This window comes from Ylistrum balloti, unplaced genomic scaffold (genome assembly GCF_031769215.1).
Source record: "Ylistrum balloti isolate Yb309-2 unplaced genomic scaffold, AGI_CSIRO_Ybal_v1 Utg370346, whole genome shotgun sequence".
Lineage (NCBI taxonomy): Eukaryota > Metazoa > Mollusca > Bivalvia > Pectinida > Pectinidae > Ylistrum > Ylistrum balloti.
The window spans coordinates 469,200-490,085 of NW_026782248.1; the positions used below are offsets into that span (position 1 = coordinate 469,200).

The 20,886-nt window shown below is 37.9% G+C and overlaps 1 protein-coding gene across 1 annotated transcript in view; it reads right to left on the minus strand.

The window, feature by feature from the left end:
• The window catches only part of LOC132553740 (uncharacterized), a 76,325-nt gene that overhangs the window by 37,632 nt on the left and 17,807 nt on the right, over positions 1–20,886 (minus strand). Inside the window, exon 2 of the mRNA XM_060218011.1 lies at positions 647–712. The gene's annotated coding sequence lies outside the window, so the exon portion shown is untranslated. The remainder of the gene's footprint in view (positions 1–646; positions 713–20,886) is intronic.

Sequence of the window (20,886 nt, forward strand, 5' to 3'; positions counted from 1 at the left end):
CTTTTTCTCACCAGTCATGCGCTGAATGTACATTGTCTGTACAGAAATCCATTAGGGTCGACTGTATCTTATCTTAGACAGCTATAAACATGTTTATATATCACAACATAACACTTGAGGTATTAACGGAGAACTTGCATATCAAAGCACGTCTTGAAACAAAGTCACCACGGGGGTTAAACTGTTACGCGCTTTTTCTGCAGACTAATGTTCAGTGAGAACAGTCAGGAGATATAAAATATTTTTTTTGTCATCAAGATATCAAATGCCGATTAAAACAACATTTGTGGCAAACTTTTTTGTTATTTCTCCTGTGTGAAGATTCTATAAATGACGACTCTTTTGAAAATGCAAGACTCTTTTCCAACAAATGTCACGTTTAGATGAGACCCAAGACAAGTGTTAAAGATAGAAGAAATTGTAATTAGACATTAGACACAATAAAACGCATTCTGTTTACGAAATGTGTGTATCGATCTCCAATTCAAGCTCATGGTGATGTTCTTAAAATAGATTTTTTCCGTGAAGAGAAACGATCATACATTTATGAGACAACTATTGTCTACCAGAAAACAACAATATATAGATAAATACACCTACTATAAAGAAAGTCTGGAGGAACCAAGAAAGATAAAAAAAATCTTACAGTGTAAATCCTCTTCTTTATAATCCCTATATACATCCGCCCAGTTCCTTCACCCTCCACACGGCACTGGAATAGAAACAAAAAATATATACACATCCTCCTACTCCTCGTCATCATCATCATCATCATCATCATCATCATCATCATCATCATCATCATCATCATCATCATCATCATCATCAAACCATAAAATTATTCCAACCTGATTTCTTCATATGCATACATTTGTATTGTAGCATTAGGGCATACACTTTTGGCTGACAATCGTTTAACTATGGGCGACAACTTGATTTATAGCGAGAAAACTGACACTTTTATAAATATATGCGACATTCCGCCTTTGAAAAAATATTGTTGTATCATATGCCAACTTGCTTTTCTGACAATGTGACACACATTCCGAACAGCCTTTCGAGAATTCTGGAGAAAAGTATGTCTGTACATGAAAAAAACAGGTAGGGTAGCAGAGTACGTGCAAGATCGTACGCATGTGATTACAAGCGTTGCATTTTAGACGGATTCGGAAAAAAATGCGTTAAGGTTACGGAACACTCCGTTTCGAATTTTAAACCACACGGCAGAATCGAGATCGAATTTAATCATTTAATGACCACGATAAATTAATGGGTTAGTCTCGTTCGATCAGACTCTTGTCTGCACAAGTTATACCAACATAATAACGAAGTAATAAAGCGGCTTGGTGAACTAGACTGTTAATGACTGTGCTTATGCAATCATCTGGGTGTTTTACATTTTGTCAAGATCTTTGAAACGTTTTACAAGTATGTAAGTTCTCTGTACTAAACAAACACCAATAAGATTTTCCCCCGAACGTTCCTTTTTTATATATGATCATTGCAGCAGTCCTCTTCCAACTTTTACATGTTTAAACCAGGAAATCGAATGGTAAAATCAATCAATAGAGATCAACATTAACAACGGAAGGCTATTTTCTGAAGCAATCAATTTGCTGTGGAATTAAAATAGCAAATAACTTAAGCTTTAACATCGTTACTGATGGGTTCAAGAATGGGAGATTCGAAGAAAAAAAGAACCGATTTTCTCCCAAATCCGATTACAACTTGTTAGGACAGGAGGCGCCGTGCAATGTTTGTGTACGCTTAAATGAAGGACGACAGTGTCAACACTACAGTAAGCGTACGGCGAGATCCTCTTTCACATTCCAAAGTGCCCGGATATCAAACAAGACTACAATGGAAATTTAGGTACTGCAACACTGAGAAATATCGCTGTATGGCTAAAATGCATTTTATAGTTTAATCAGACTGACTATGTATGCTTGTAGTGGACGAATTCCAAAATTCACAAATGAGTCATAACAAAACTAAGGACCAATAAGCAAATTAGGGACAAGAGAAGAGTTTTTTCAAATGACATGATTTCCGTGTGATTGATGGCTTCAATTTTATCAAATTGTGTTTTTTAACTGCAGCCTTTTTTCACACAGTTCAACGGTTATAGAACATTAAGAGTTATACAGAAAAAAAACAAGTGAACTCTAACTTTAAAAACCAATTTAGAATTAGACACAATATAAGCAAATTACAAATTGAAACTGCGCCATACAACTGTTTCGTCCTTCTAGGACTCATAAGTGATACTACATCATAAAGTTGTTTCGTCCTTCTAGGACTCGTCAGTGAAAATACATCATACAGCTATTTCATCCTTCCAGGACTCATCAGTGATGCTACATCATACAGTTGTTTCGTCCTTCCAGGACTCATCAGTTATGCTACATCATACAACTTTTTCGTCCTTCTAGGACTCATCAGTGATGCTACATCATACAGCTGTTTCGTCATTCCAGGACTTCTGGGAGATGCTAAATCATACAACTGTTTCCTCTTTCTAGGACTCAATCGGTGATGCTACATCATATAGCTGTTTCGTCCTTCTAGGACACGTCAGTGATGCTACCTCGTACACCTGTTTCGTCCTTCTAGGACTCATCAGTTATAATACATCATACAGCTGTTTCGTCCTTCTAGGACTCGTCAGTGATGCTAGGTGTCTAGACTATTGAAACCTAGAAGGCGACCGCGTAAAACTGGTTAAAATAAGAGGTACATGAACCATAAAAAATATGAATTTTGATATTGATAACTTCTCTTCTTCGAAAGCACTATATTGTGTTGTTGCTTGTTCCCACCATCCAAATTGATTTTATTGTTCATAAATTTATCAGATGAAAAACGTCTCATTTGCGATATTAAATATAATGCACTATAACTACATACTTTTGTGAACTACAGTCCCCCTATTTAATTGACACACTGTTTCACCAAGGTGAAGCCGTACTCAATGTATCATGTTCCACAAACTAGTAGTGTAGAGATAGTGCAGACATTTTTGTTAACTATGTGGTAACTCAAAGGTCCATAATGTAGAACTTTGGGTAAGTCAAAGGTCAAAATGTAGGTCAGAATGAGATATGTTTGATACCATAATTGCAACATTGCCTCAACAGAGTGAAGCTTTACCCAAGGTATGAAGTTCAAGTGTAAGATTCGAGACAAACGGAAAAAAACGTAAAGACGGAAGGACGGAAAGACAATAAAAAAGAGATCTCATAGGGATCTCGGCGCCCACCATTGTTTGATCTTTATATGCTCTTTTAAAGTTGGATCTTTTCCCTTTTTTCTCTTCCCCTCTATGTTTTTGCTTTTAATGATAAGACATTTCAACATTCCTTTGCAGAAATAGCGATGATAGTGACTAGCAAAATCCAAAATGGCTGCTTGTTGGCCATTTTGTTTGTCTGATCAGTCTCAAACAGGCACAACAAGGGATCAAAGAAAGCAAACACATGAAATTTGAAGAAGATCTATGTTGTAGTTCCGAACTGGAGTCAAGAAATAGCGATCACAGACCCAAAATAAACTGGAACAACTAGGAACCAATGAGAACCGACTTATGAAATTTAACAAAGATCTATGAAGTTCCTCTTAAGAAATAGCGATAACAAACTTTCAAATTAAAAATTAAAGATGGCCACCTGTCGGCCATTGTGTTTTTCTGATTAATCCCTAAATTAGATTGCAATAACTAGGGACCAAAAGGAACCTATATATGGAAGTTTAGAAAGATCTATGGGGTAGTTCTCAAGAAATAGCGAAAACAAACTTGCAAAGTCAAAATCTAATATGGCCGTCTTTCGGCCATTTTGTTTTTCTGATCAGTCCCAAAATCACATGGGCACAACTAGAGACCATGGGTAACCTATATATGCAATTTGAGAAAGATCCTTCGAGTAATTCTAAAGCGAAAACAAAAATTGTTTGAATAGCCAACCATCATCAAATGGTGGGATTAAAATAAGAACCTCCGCCCCCAACCCAACCCATCCCCCACCACGCGTTTTCCAGTGAGGGACTTATATACAAATATATAGTAGATAACCGGAAGGAAAATAGTGAAGTATATATATACATATATACAGTATGCTCTACAAGTGATGTGACGCTAAAACGCCCTTCTTCCAGAGGTCACACTGAGGTCATTTGGAGGTTACGTGTATCTGAACTCGTACTTAAAATCATATCATGTCTCATGACTTTCCCATGTCCCCATCACAAGACAGTGAGGTCCTCAATGTCAGTGAAATTGATCTGACAAGTAAAATGATTCACTTAGTGTAAATCCGATTCACAACATTTCCGTTGTCGCGGCAAGTTCTGTGCTTAAATTTGCTAAAATATAAGCGACAATCGATTTTTTTTTCATTTATTTTGCCGACAATTACATGTATCAAAATTCACTTTGTTGAAGTTTAACCACAAACGACATCTGAATAAGACACGGTAACGGAAATACATAAAACACACGGAACCGAGAGTAGTTTAAACTAGAGATCTACATAAACTTATACATAAAAACAACTACACGTTACGTAAAGGCTTCACATAGTAAAAGATATAAATTTAATCTTACAGTATATTAACTAAATATAGAACATATCAATTATATTTCTCGAAAACACAGAAAGAACGACTTCACTCCATGTCGATTTTAAAAGATGTCTGACATTCGCAAGACGATATATCTCTTATCCATTCATTCAGTTTTATTATCTAGAACGTTACATTTAATCAAATTTGAATTGAATCCCTACAATATCTGAAAGTGTGAGCAGAACCAATCTTACCGGCTGTTATTCTGTAAGCACTACTGGAATCGTTGAAATATCAGCTTAAAGCATTCAAGATTGCAGTAACGGGTTAACATATTGAATATCAGGATAGTAGATAATTTAGTGGTAGATAATTCAACATTACAATAACCGACTAAATTATTCCATTTTATTATAATGGGTTATTCAACATAATATCCAATTAAATCATTACAATACGCGAGTAGATCCTTCAGCATTATCAAAATTTATTAAAACTAAATAAATCATTCAACATTACAATAGCCGACCAAATCAGTCAACATTACAATAATCGATCAAATCAGTCAACATTACAATAACCGAGCAAATCATTCAATATTACAATAACCGATCAAATCAGTCAACATTACAATAACCGAGCAAATCATTCAATATTACAATAACCGATCAAATCCGTCAACATTACAATAACCGAGCAAATCATTCAATATTACAATAACCGATCAAATCAGTCAACATTACAATAACCGAGCAAATCATTCAATATTACAATAACCGATCAAATCAGTCAACATTACAATAACCGATCAAATCATTCAACATTACAATAACCGATCAAATCAGTCAACATTACAATAACCGATCAAATCAGTCAACATTACAATAACCGATCCAATCAGTCAACATTACAATAACCGATCAAATCATTCAACATTACAATAACCGATCAAATCAGTCAACATTACAATAACCGATCAAATCAGTCAACATTACAATAACCGATCAAATCAGTCATCAATATAATTATCGATTGAATAATTTATCCTTGTCAAAAGGGGGCAATTTATTCAATATTTCAATAACAAATTGAATCACCACAATAAGCAATTGGACCAATCAACGTTATTGTAACAGATGAAACACATTTCATTTTAATATTCGATTCAATCGGTTGACATGATTCTTTAGACGATTAAATCATTTCACAATGAAATAGCTACGTAGTCATTTCATAACCTTATAGCACGCTAAATCATTCGACATTAATTTATCCGATTCAAGTACGTCTTGGTTATATACATAACAAATAAAGTTAATAATTTCACAACTATGGAGGGATTGGGACGGTAATTCGCTTAATTATCCTTTTCCACATATGCATGTACGCCAAGAATGCCAGGAAAGTGACCCTATATCCAAGTTAGAAGTGTCTGTGACTAGTAGTGTAGACAATAATTCCCTGGAAAACCTTTTCTTTGATGTAGGGCAAAGGTAAGACTTTAAGTCAAATTGTAAAACCAAGGCAAAATACATGTAGCGGAAGGAGAGATAGACACAGTGTAAAACTACAGTCAACTTCCCAACAAATTCCCGTCTGGGGACTACTAACCTGCTTGTTCACTCGAAATTACAATTCTGTACAAAAAACGCGAAAGATATACAGCGCAGTTGTATTGTACATGTTTGATCTTGCTCTGTGAAATAGTTCCCATTCTACATTTGTTACAGTTAAACAAGCATGGGAATTAAACTTAACTATAAAGATGAAAAGTTCTCAAAATCGTTTTTAAAATATGATAATGATTGGTAATGAGATATTATGACAATCAGATGATACTGGGTTTCGCTTAAAACACAAACGCTATTATTGCAACAATTTCCCATTTCCGCTGAAGCAGTGTCTCTCATGAGCGAATCAATGCTCTTCGTGGTGAGTTGGAGTCCATTCGATCGATGACACTAGAAACTACCGCCCACAAAAAAATGAGGAAAACAAACAAATATTCTGTATCACGAACTCATCAAAGCCATGCAGGCTATAACTTGTTTGACTTAAGGGGGCATGTTACGTTATTTAGAAAAGAATTCCAGGATTTATTAGTTATTGCGTTCAGCAGAGTTCATGTTAAGAATAATGATCTCAATAAAACGAAGGAATCATTAAATGCGAATTATAGGAATGATTTAAAGACAATAATTCCAACAAAAATAAAAAGTAGTTTAAATAGAAATTATTTTATGTAAGGGAGACTACTCTGATCTGTTTATAATTATATTGTAATGAAGAAAATTAATGCACAAATAAATTTTCAATCCCTGTCAGATTGCATTGCGGCTTTCAACTATTTTGAAACAGATTTTACTACGGTATCATAGTTTTTATGAAGTGGTTTATATTAATTATACTATATTTTTCAACACGGAGAACGTGTGAAACAGACTGTCGGTATTTTCGCGCGTAAGGAAGCGTGCAAGAAATTTCTGCTGGGAGGCTTGTGAGATATTATCATGATTAATAACATTATTACCAATCACAATTAGCGTTATTTTATAACGTTTTAAATCAATTTCACACAATGTGCCGTTTCATTCCGTCCATGTAAAGGAGAAGACTTCGTCGTTAGACTAGCCTTCAACAAGTATTACTCGTAAGAGAAAAATGACATCCGAAAATGCTTAAATGTCAGTATCCTAATAGGAACGAGGACTTCAGATATAAAGGTTCGTTAACATTATTTCCATTATTTCCGGTGACGTCATGAAAATGGCCTTTCTGGAGCCAAACAGGTATAATACCACTAGCAATATTTAAACTTTCCGACACCACTGTGAAAAGCAAATTAATCATTTTAAGGTCGGAGAATAAAGTTGCATTTGTTAAATATATACACATTATTTAATTTATAACAGCAACGAAACAAGCTTTCAGCTCATCGTGTTGAACCTGATGGAAGCGCACGAGGGTGGGGTTGGGGCTATTGAGAAATAAGAGGTGCTTTCGGAAAAATGCAATTAAGCTCACGAAATATTTTTTTTAAATTGAAGAGTCTATGACCTTGACCTAGAACGTGTAAATGGTAACGTGAAATTGATGACAACAATTTGTCCGAATTTTCATGAGATTTGGTAACTGCGATTGACCAGGAATGAGAAGCAACATCCAATTTCCCAATCAATACAGATTTTGTAGCTGTTGCTAAACCTAATCGTACGCCCGTTATGACTCTATTTGCGAAGGCTACTGACAGGGAAACATTCCTTTATAGCATTGCAGGCAACCAAAGCATAAAGATAATAATTTGCTGTGTATACGAGGAAAAGTCTGCTTTACAAAAATGAAACTAGGATGTTTACGCCCCCAGTAAGACATAGGGAGTCATTTCTAGTCGTCATGAAGACAGAAATAGCTACTAATTTTGATTAGACTGATCAACGGGGATAATTGGCTTAAAATGGCGACTCACAATATCCCGCTAACACCTTAAGCAGTGAAAGTAATTCAAAATTAAGATTTAACATATGATACGTAATGCTAATGGAAAAGCGAACTCTAAAATACCGCAAAGTTAACAGATCAATCTTTCCCAGAAATCCTTTCTGCCGTTCGAGACTATTTAATAATTAAAGCGAATTCCCTCTCCACCGCGTCGTGTGTGTTAAGACAGGTAGTTCCTGCTTCAGACCTAGACTTCCGAAAGCAGCGGTGTTCTGAATGTGTCATCACTAACATACAAAAACAACTTTTACATCCAGGATACCAAGTAAAGATATAGATTTGTTTCGAAATCTTACATTGAACAACAAACAAACATCAAATAACATCAATTTAAGTCAATAGAAGAAGTTCCCGATAAAGAAACTAGTGTTAAGCACAGCATATTCCAGATGACCAATCATTCACGACTTAAATTTGTTTGTCATATCTTATATTCGTTTCTGTTTTTTTTTTCGTCAAAATTCGTCGTGTGCAGTTCGGTATTAGGCAAAGCTTAACACATCCTACGTATGTTCATTCGAACCGGAAATTGGCATCCGCTGGTTTTAGTTTAGTAATCGCATTGAGAAATATTCTATTTCTTTGCGCGATATGAAGCTGGACGTGTTTGGTGCACGTTAGTTTACCATTTGCTTCCGCTGTTGTATACATAGTTCTCATTTGAGAACGTGACACTTACTTGGATTGACAAAGGTTTACATAGCGGGTGTAGTCGATGAAGCAGAAGACGCTTACTCTTCCAGAACACATGGTCTTATTCTCCTCGTACTTTTGCATGAGTATCCTTATAAATAGTTCTTCTGTTTATATTTGCCGTTTTTATAGAATTTGAGTTATGATTAAGATTTTGTTCACATATTTGTTTTTCTTGATTTTTCTTAAAGATAACTTTGGAATGACAAAACATGGCATGGCATTCAGTAACAAGGTACTGATTATTGACCGTACTGTTTATATACACACATCCAAAATAATGAAGACTTGGAGTTACCGTCTTTTTAAGTGTTTTCAGTTCTCAGACAATAAAGAACGAACGCAGAATCCAACAACGTACCTGTGTGTCAACGTACTCAGGACTCAATGTATCAAAATGTGGACGTACCAAGGTGTCAACGAACAAGGCACGGTATCAGCGTACCAAGGACTCAATGCACCAGAGTGCAACGTACCAAGGAGTCAACGAACCAGGAACGGTATCAGCGTACCAAGGACTCAATGCACCAGAGTGCGAACGTGTCATGACGTCAATGAAGCAGGTACAACGATGTCTACATAACAAGGTGTATATTTACCAAGGTACTGTACCAAGGAGCCAAAATACCAAGGTCTCAACAAATCCAGATACCAGCGTACCAAAGTGTTAACACACTAAGGTTTTTTTTTACAGTATCAAACGGTAACGTACACCACTGTCAGTCAGCCTACGAAGATGTCAATGTCCAAAGATATCCAAAAGATTCAGTGCACTATCTTATCAACATATTAACGTTTTTACCGTTCTATGGTGTCAACTGAATACCTCAATGTGTCAACGTCCAAAGATGTCAACGTATCCAGGGTTCAAAGGTTCTATGGTGTCAACTGAACACTCCAATGTGTCAACGTCCCAAGATGTCAACAAACCGAGGTGCCAAAGTCCCTAGATGTCAAGGTACCAAGGTGTCAACAAACCAAGGTGCCAACGTATCCAGGATTTAAAGGTTCTATGGTGTCAACTTAACACTCCAATGTGTCAACGTCCCAAGATGTCAACAAACCGAGGTGCCAACGTATCCAGGTTTCAAAGGTTCTATGGTGTCAACTGAACACTCCAATGTGTCAACGTCCCAAGATGTCAACAAACCGAGGTGCCAACGTATCCAGGCTTTAAAGGTTCTATGGTGTCAACTGAATACTCTAATGTGTCAACGTCCCAAGATGTCAACAAACCGAGGTGCCAACGTATCCAGGTTTCAAAGGTTCTATGGTGTCAATGAACACTCCAATGTGTCAACGTGCCAAGATGTCAACAAGCCGAGGTGCCAACGTATCCAGGTTTCAAAGGTTCTATAGTGTCAACTGAACACTCCAATGTGTCAACGTGCCAAGATGTCATCAAGCCGAGGTGCCAACGTATCCAGGCTTTAAAGGTTCTATGGTGTCAACTGAATACTCTAATGTGTCAACGTCCCAAGATGTAAACAAACCGAGGTGCCAACGTATCCAGGTTTCAAAGGTTCTATGGTGTTAACTGGACACTCGAAAGTGTCAACGTCCCAAGATGTCAACGTATCCAGGTTTCAAAGGTTCTATGGTGTCAACTGAACACTCCAATGTGTCAAAGTCCCAAGATGTCATCAAGCCGAGGTGCCAACGTATCCAGGCTTTAAAGGTTCTATGGTGTCAACTGAATACTCTAATGTGTCAACGTCCCAAGATGTCAACAAACCGAGGTGCTTAAGTCCCTAGATGTCAAGGTATCAAGGTGTCAACAAACCAAGGTGCCAACGTATCCAGGTTTCAAAGGTTATATGGTGTCAACTGAACACTCCAATGTGTCAATGTCCCAAGATGTCATCAAGCCGAGGTGCCAACGTATCCAGGCTTTAAAGGTTCTATGGTGTCAACTGAATACTCTAATGTGTCAACTTCCCAAGATGTCAACAAACCGAGGTGCCAACGTATCCAGGTTTCAAAGGTTCTATGGTGTCAACTGAACACTTCAATGTGCCAACGTTCCCAGGTGTCAACAAACCGAGGTGCCAACGTATCCAGGTTTCAAAGGTTCTATGGTGTCAGCGAAATATTCCAATGTGTCAACGTTCTCAGGTGTCAACGTATCGAGGTTTTTAACGTACTTTAATGTCAACTGAATACTCTAATGTGTCAACGCACAAAGAAGTCAATATACCAAGGTGTTTTGGTACTAAAGCTCCGGTGCAATATTTTGTCAACACAATAGGTATCGCACCCAGGTGTCAACAAAGCAAGGTGTCAACGACGTAAGGTGTCAACGATCCTAGGGGTAATTTAGCAATGTGTCAACTCATTGTTCAAAGGTGTCAGCATGAAGTGTTTAACGTCTGTTTCTACTCCGATGACAACCATTTGAAGGCGGCATGTGTTACGGTATCCTCGATTTTCCTTTCGCGTCATTTGACCCCTAGGGGATCGAGATCCTTCTATAACACAACATTTTAAATTATTCAACTGGTCCTTTTGACAAAATAAATCAAATTTCACTCGGCAAATTTAAAATATCAGCACATCAATAAATTGTTAACAGACGGGCGATGGACGCGGCGCGACGTAAAATGAGTTGCACGCAAAAAAACCTCGTTTTCTGTTATAAAATTCGACAGAATAAGCGCAATACTAAAATTCCCTTAATGAGCAGTGACGTGAGATATTTATTGGTGTAGAGTTAGGATCCCGTATATGCTCAAAAATAGCCCGTGTAGAAAAGAGGAAAGGTTAGTGGTAGCGTCTATGGTGTTGGGAGACGGAGAATACATTATTAGATTATTAGACTTGGAACATGAGATGAAATCTTCTCGGCGGCTTTCTCGTACAACAACATCAAATTCAATTCTCTCGTACTAGTATTAGGTGTACAAAGGTACATTGAATATAGACAAGACAATTTACTTCGGTTAATGATATCTAGAAAGGGAGTAAAACTAGTCATGGAGGGTAGCATTACTGAGGGAGAGAAATAACATCCAGGGCGGGTAAATGTGGCATTAGTCATGACGGGTAACATTATTCAGGGAGGGCAACATTATGAACGGAGGGTAACATTATTAATGGAGGGTAACATTATTCATGGACAGCAACATTATTCATGGAGAGAAATATCATTCAGGGAGGGTAAATGTGGCATTAGTCATGACGGGTAACATTATTCAGGGAGGGCAACATTATGAACGGAGGGTAACATTATTAATGGAGGGTAACATTATTCATGGACAGCAACATTATTCATGGAGAGAAATATCATTCAGGGAGGGTAAATGTGGCATTAGTCATGACGAGTAACATTATTCAAGGAGGGTTGTTATTATTTATGAAGGGTAACATCATTCATGGAGGGCAACATTATCAATGGAGGGTAACGTTATTAATGGAGGGAAACATCATTCATGGACAGCAACATTATTCACGGAGGGTAACATTATTCATGGAGGGCAACATTATCAATGGAGGGTAACGTTATTAATGGAGGGAAACATCATTCATGGAGGGCAACATTATTAACGGAGGGTAACGTTATTAATGGAGGGTAACGTTACTGAGGGAGAGAAATAGCATCCAGGGTGGGTTAATGTAGCATTAGTCATGACGGGTAACATCATTCAGGGCGGGCAACATTATTCAGGAAGGGTTGTTATCATTTTTTAAGGGTAACGTTATTAATGAAGGGTAACAATATTTATGAAGGGTCAAATTCATGAGGGGTTACATTATTCATGGAGGGTCTTATTATTTTGGGAGGATATCATTATTCACGGAGGGTAACGTTATTTTTGTGGAATGGGTAATTTTGTAGAAGTTAGTGGTTTCTCTATTAAACACCATGCGGGAGGGTAACGTGGTTATTTTTGTGGGTTTCTCTATTAAACACCAATGGGTTTCTCTATTAAACACCAATTTTGTAGAAGTTATTAAACACCATGCGGGAGGCCGGTAACTTTGGCTGGTGGTTTCTCTATTAAACACCATGCGGGAGGCCGGTAACTTTGGCTGACACATTAAACACCATGCGGGAGGCCGGTAACTTTGGCTGACATTCTCGTGGTTTCTCTATTAAACACCATGCGGGAGGCCGGTAACTTTGGCTGACATTCTCGTGGTTTCTCTATTAAACACCATGCGGGAGGCCGGTAACTTTGGCTGACATTCTCGTGGTTTCTCTATTAAACACCATGCGGGAGGCCGGTAACTTTGGCTGACATTCTCGTGGTTTCTCTATTAAACACCATGCGGGAGGCCGGTAACTTTGGCTGACATTCTCGTAGTTTCTCTATTAAACACCATGCGGGAGGCCGGTAACTTTGGCTGACATTCTCGTGGTTTCTCTATTAAACACCATGCGGGAGGCCGGTAACTTTGGCTGACATTCTCATCCTGGGCAACAAATCGCCAAAGAATCTATATTACTGAGGCTAATGGAGAGCATGCTATTTTTACCAGTGTCGTCTGGTTATCAATCCCCTTGGTGTGTCGATGTTCACTTGAATTCATACATTTGGTAGGTTTTTGTGAGCAGATCATCCGCTCACCAATTCATTAGATCCCAAAGTCAATATCCGGAAGGACGTGTTAGCAAACAAATCTAGGAGCTGACTATTGGACCGTATTACGAAATTCCACATCATCATTTTTGAAATTAAACGTCGAAGCATCAACGACATGAAAACAAAACATGCCTAAAGCATGGACACGTGTCTTGAAATGGGAATCCGTGTTGACAAAGGTCTAGACTGTAGTTAAACTTGTATACAGAGAGTAGGTAGTCATCACGTTTCTTAATTGAGACCACGTCACAATATTCGTCTGGTATCATGTACGAAGGCTGTTAGACATTAAGTATAAACTGCTTTGGGATTAATTTAAATTGGATGGTCTACACTTCTACAGGCTGGGCATGATGACTGCAATGACAGTTGTCACTCGTTACATATTGCTCACGTGCATTCCCACGTGTAACACGTGCACTCTTATATCATGTAACACAACCCACATTTGTTATTTGATGACAAATAAGGGATCAGGGATCAGAATTTCATTTCTTTGTTTATAATATTTATTTATGTTAGTCCTAAAGTATTCCGGTTTATTAACATTCCTTTCGTGCAAACAATTTATTCTGAAGGAAGAAGGTAACGCTTGAAACCGGAAGTTCAGAAGTCTCTCTCCCCCCCCCCCCAACCCCCATCTCGATTCCCCTCATTTGGCTGCATCCAGCGTTCATGAACCTGACAAATGCAATGGAATCTGACTCGATAAACATCAATCAAAAGACTTGTATAAACTGTTAGACTGTGACCTGCTGTGCAAAACATCTGCAGCCTTATCTCTTCAAAACAAAATGATGGCATGGCTGGTATTTCCGTACAGATTTCTCAATGTTAAAAACCATTGTAAAACACATCCCTACACAAGCCGTTACGAGAGCTTCTCTCCTCACATGACTATCGCCTGTATTATTCGTATTTATGTCACGCGCGTCATCAATTTAATAGTGGGGATGAATTCCGTAATAAGAACGCTCCGCTTCAATAATTCCTTTATCTTTCTGTACTGCCGATTTTCCGAATTACAGTCATGTGACATTGCAACTTAAAACCCGAACGTCTAATTAATTATCTGGATATTATGAACTGATCACGTGCAAATCTGATCTGTTTTCTGTGATACATATTTTGTTGTTATTTTTCTTTTGTTACACCAAAAGATTTATAACCTTTAATTTGCATTTTCCCCAGTATAATCTCCATGGTAACGGGGTATTTTTCTTAATTTCTGTACTAAACGCTAACAGAAGAATAAATGAATAAATTATACTATCGGAAAGACAAAGAACACCTGATATTTACGTTCTCTAAAATCCAGCATGGTTTCTACTGCCACTCGTTAAATCTTTAATTATATTTGAAATTAACGTGATCTCCCGTTTATACATAAAACAAGCATACTATAGCATCCTAAAACCAATGTAATATCGCGATAACCACGAAATTCGAGAAAACCTCAAATTGGCGCTTTTTTTCGTTTGAAACAGTCTCACCTGTCCTTAGCCAATCAAAACGCCCCTTTTAATCACTGTCGATATCATATGGTCTATATGACAAAGAAATACTACCAAAGGGAAGCTACATACAGTGTGTGAGGCGAGTGTTTGAGGACAAACTGAAGCCACATACAGTGTGTGAGGCGAGTGTTAGAGGACAAACTGAAGCCACATACAGTGTGTGAGGTGAGTGTTAGAGGACAAACTGAACCTACATACAGTGTATGAGGTGAGTGTTAGAGGACAAACTGAAGCTACATACAGTGTGTGAGGTGAGTGTTAAGAGGACAAACTGAAGCTACATACAGTGTGTGAGGCGAGTGATAGAGGACAAACTGAAGCTACATACAGTGTGTGAGGCAAGTGTTAGAGGACAAACTGAAGCTAAATACAGTGTGTGAGGCGAGTAACAGAGGACAAACTGAAGCTACATACAGTGTGTGAGGCGAGTGTTAGAGGACAAACTGAAGCTACATACAGTGTGTGAGGCGAGTGATAGAGGACAAACTGAAGCCACCTAGTGTGTGAGCTGAATGTTAGAGGACAAACTGAAGCTACATACAGTGTGGAAGGCGAGTGATAGAGGACAAACTGAAGCTACATACAGTGTGGAAGGCGAGTGATAGAGGATATAATGTTTGGAGACTACCTATTTCAGTTTATGGGTAGGAAGAACAGGCGAAAAAATTAAATAGATCATTAACGAAAAGTTGAAAATAATAAAGACAAGCCTAGGAGAAATAATGATAAAGGAAACAGTCTGTGGACCTTGGAAAAAACGGAGAGATTTTGTTCGGTTAAGGGAAATGTAGATAATTTACAGAGAATTGGAAATAAAGGAGAGAGTTCTGTGAGGAAGTGGAAGATAAGGGAGACAATCTGTGTCCGGTTCTGAGCAGGCTGTGACAGTCTAAGAAGGGATGAAAATAAAAGTAAATTATTGTGGATTGCTGAAATATTACAATGAAGGGTTGGAAACTAATGAGCATATTTTTGATAGGGGTGGAGTTTGTGAACCGCTGGGTACTGAGATAAGGGGAGATAATCTACGAATGGGTGGACATGAGGTACATATGTGGATTGTGTGAGCAAATATAATAATATACGGATTGATGAGAAGAGAAACAGGCAGAAAAGGGTGAAAATATCTCTGTGTCCAGAAATGGTGGGAGAAAAATGAGATTACAAGACAATAATGGAAATAAGCGCTGACAATACGGGAATAGCGGAAAGCGGAGAATTTCATTGAAGAGTCGAAATAAGGGAGATAATATGTGGTGGAATGACAGGATCGGAAGTAAATCAAATGCCAGACACCCATATTACAGGCAAAACTCTTATCGTGATTACAGTAGAGATTAACAAGCGGCTGTCCGAGTAAAAATGATCCACCGAGAATCCCGCGCCGATCTGTTCACCGAGAAATCGATAACACCAGCAGTATTTTATACTCGCAAAATCATTGATTCAATTTCAAATTAAACTATTCTTAAACGAATTTTAAGTCAGGGGAATAAACCAAGCTGTTGTTATCGTATTGTTTTACTAGTTGTCGTGTTCAGACGATTACGTGTGTAACAGCTGGAACATATATATCTATATCATTGCTGTCATTTTCACCTGATTAAGTCGTCCAATCTCTCTCTATTCAACCAGGAATAAAAAAATTGACGTATTGAATTTAAATAGAGTAATACTTGTAACCCCAATGACTTGATTGTACTAAAGGGGGAAAAATCTCTCCCCGCATCGCTCTCAACACTTCCCCTCATTCCTCCCCCATCCTTTACATATCAACGATCTCCCTTCAAACACAGATCGTCACGTAACAATGGTATACCTTGACAGATAAATTGTCACGTGACATCGATCTCCCTTAACACATCGAACAAAATGATATCTTCGCAGCAAACCGGCCGTCACTTACAAGGCCCAAGGAGGACACAACCACTTCACCTGACCGGCACGATTTCAAGATTCTGGAGAAATAACACCAAGCTACATGTCGAACAACGCATCGCCAATCCTCAACTGACCTTGCGTATACTAACCTTCTCTCGAAGTCTCCACATCTTTGTGTTTCACATTTTTTGTGGCGTTGACATTTACATAGAAAGTGCTTGTAGTGTAAATGAAGTTGTGTATAAACAAACCACCAAACGTGTAATAATACTTATTGTGTCAACGTGATAAAGAATATATCAATTTAAACACAACCTTAAGGGTGTATGGTACCTTGTTTTGAATACAATACTCTATACATTGCTTTAACGAGACTCCACCCTCCTTCAAACAAAATGGAACATGTTTCAAGTTAACTATGAAAGGGTCGGACCACTTTAACCAAGTGATATAACACTAAAGATGTATGTAAGTATCCTAACTGTCATTTGGAGACTGATAACTATATATACAAGTAGGTCAAAATGACGTAAAATCGGCGATTGAGCCTCAATTTGAGAAAGAGACTTGAGGTTGTCTTATACGTACACAATACTATCGTTGCCTTACACTTGCCATTAAGAATTCAAAGGAATAATGACAAATGTTCTTTATGGTATCATAAAGACTTAAGGATGTATGCTACATATATATACACGTATATGTGCATATTGCTGTGATATACAAATAAGTGAGGACTATTAAAGACGGTCTTGTCAATAGACTTAAGGAGGTATGCTACATTATCATGGCATTTGTAAAAATGTCCTCAAATAAAAATAATTTATCTTCACATGGGCAAGGGAGATAACTCCTACCAAAAATCCTGAAAATCGTAGTAAAAATTTCTTTTTGAAGTACTTTTGGCTGTTATATTGATTTATCATCTCATGCGAGAAGTTAATGGCAACAAGCACGTGGTGTTTTTATTCTTTAGGGAGATAGCTCCTATACAAACCACATACTAAACTCAATCTGATTCATTACAAATTAATCTGACGAGGAAGCGTATGGCACTAGCGACCTTCCATATACGTACTGAAGTGGCCATAAAAGGAATCGGAGAATGGTCACGTGTACTTGAAGTGTCAGAGAGTCATTCGTCTCGGGATCTCGACTGTATGTGATGGATAATGGTCTGTCGTCATTGCCTTTTGATATCAGAGATTCAGCAATACATTGTGCTGTCCATTGATTATAATGCCAAGAATGCTTACAGCAGCATCAGTAGGAATATTTCTTTAAATGAACATCACAATAGTTACACAATTAACACATCTGGTTCTATGGCGGGAAATGTATTTTTTTAATTTCCCAATTTTTGTCATGAAGCTAATGATTTTATTTCATCTATTTAAAAAAAAAAATTTTTTTTGTACCTTTCAAGGAAGCACTGTTTAAGTCATGATAGCAATTGTTAATTACCAACCCTATCTACTTATCTATTCATCCATCCACCCATCTACCTACCTACCTATCCACCCATCCATCCATCCATCCATCTACCTACCCATCCATCCATCCATCCATCCATCCATCTACCTACCTATCCATCCACCCATCCATCTATCTACCTGCCTACCTGCCTACCTAACTACCTATCCACCCATCCACCCATCTACCTACCTACCTATCCACCCACCCATCCATCTATCTACCTGCCTACCTGCCTACCTAACTACCTATCCACCCATCCACTCATCTACCTACCTACCTACCTACTGTGCCTACCTTCTTTACCTACCTACTTTCTTACCAAGCAACCTATTTTTCAAAATGTGACAGAAAGCACTATCATTTTATGTTTTAATACAAGACAAACCTCAGATTTCCTCAGTATTCACCTGTAAGACTGTGTTGGTCGGAAAACACCTTGCATGAAAGCCTCTGCAGTGTCGGTGTTCTTAACCCCGCCCTCATCCCCCTTAAACCCTCAACCCCAAGCCCCGCTTAACCTCAGCCCCCAAACCCCTTGTTTTTGAACTTAAATCAATTTCATTGCATAAATATTATAGAAAAGGATCGGACGCAAGCTGTCACAACATATATCCTCTCCATAATACAATTATACATGTGAATAACTTAGAAATGGCCCAAAGTTAGACCCCTGTCTTTCTGGATTTAAATATTTGCAGAAATTGAGAGATTTATTTGATTTTTGTTCTCTCTCGACTCTTTCGACTTCGGTGCACGATATTCGAGAAGGTAGATAACTCGTCCACGATCACGACAGTCCCAAACCGATTTTTTAAAATCTATTTGCTACTGTTGTGTCCGATATTATCGTAAAGATAAGGTAACTCGTTATCCATATATCCATACCAACACTCGGTATCAAAACAAAACAGCATACAACATCTCTACTATCATCCTTGTTTCATTTACCGACTACTAAACAGCTGTCAGATGGTATTTGTTTAGAATGTATATACAATCTCATTCTGTGAAGTAGATAAATGGAATTGCGTCCGTTGGGAATGAAAGACTGTTTATTTAGGAAATGTTGTCAACATTCAACAATCATCAGTGTAATCTGGGTGACAGTTGTATGAAATGCCAGCCTATTGGCCGGATGTCGTAAAATGTATTTATCTGTCAGACTGCAATCTTACAACCTGACAACTATTTCATAGTTATGTATCAACGTCAAATACCATTTCAAAATAAGACCTTGTTAAAAAAAAACTCCGACCAGAGCGAACCAAACAAACAACTCAGACCAGAGCGAACCAAACAACCAAACAACTCAGACCAGAGCGAACCAAACAACCAAACAATTCAGACCAGAGCGAACCAAACAACCAAACAACTCGGACCAGAGCGAACCAAACAACCAAACAACTCGGACCAGAGCGAACCAAACAACCAAACAACTCAGACCAGAGCGAACCAAACAACCAAACAACTCGGACCAGAGCGAACCAAACAACCAAACAACTCGGACCAGAGCGAACGAAACAACCAAACAACTCAGACCAGAGCGAACGAAACAAACAACTCAGACAAGATGGCCATCTGTTGTTTGTTTTATCAACCTTTAATGGAATTCAATTTTTTAACGTTAACATCTCCGCGACATCATGTGTGATGTTATGGCAATAACTTTGCGTTCCAACTTCAGTTTCCACAAACGAATATTAAAAATATCTAGAATTCTCACATGTTATGAATGAGAAAGAAAAAGAAATTGTGCTGGTCTTAAAACAAAAAAAAATTTAAATAAGAATAATGCTACAGGCGCATAATGGTAATTACCCGATTGAGAATTTATGCCGTAACTGGAATCATGGGTCTTGTCAGGTCGTGAGACTCAGAGCTGTGTTACTCAATAATCATGCCAAAAGTAATTCATTCCTTAACTTTCATCGTAAGTGTTATTCGTAATTTTCCATTAATGATTAAAAGCTGATAACGATATTCGATCTGTTAGTAAGAATTTTTAAATTTCTCTCCAATCAATTCTGGAATGAATACAGGAACAACACAACTAAAACGTAACACTGCGTTATTCTAATTGGATAAGAGATTGTCATGTGCAGGTTGATATGTTTCTAAATTTAGAACATCCGTCCATACGGACCCCGGAATGCGCCGTACCGTTTCGGTTCGCATTTTACATGAAGATGCGCTCCAGCTTATAAACAGAGATGGCGAATACCAGCAACTCAGTTCCAGCTAGGAGAAAGGTTATCGTGTTTGATTACAAGTACAGGCGATTTTCAAAATAAAAATAAATTTTATTCTCTATTTTATTATCCAATTGGATAAACAACACAAAATACGAAAATGTATTTTATACACTAATGTGTTACAAATACACAATATACAATATATGTATATATATATGTGTGTGTGTGTCACTCCTTTCCATTAATAACTATTACATTTTACAGAAACAGAAACCCCACACAGATGAACTTCTATTACATTTTACTGCAAAATAAAAATTTCCACGTCCGTGTGTCCCTACCGGTGCCGCCTGAATGACACGTACAGGTAACACGCAACAGTACGACCCTTGTCATGATTTGCACGTGCAAATCATACACATAGCGCCCCCTATTGGCGACTCATACCACAGAGAAAATAATTTCACTCTAATTCCAACCCGTCAA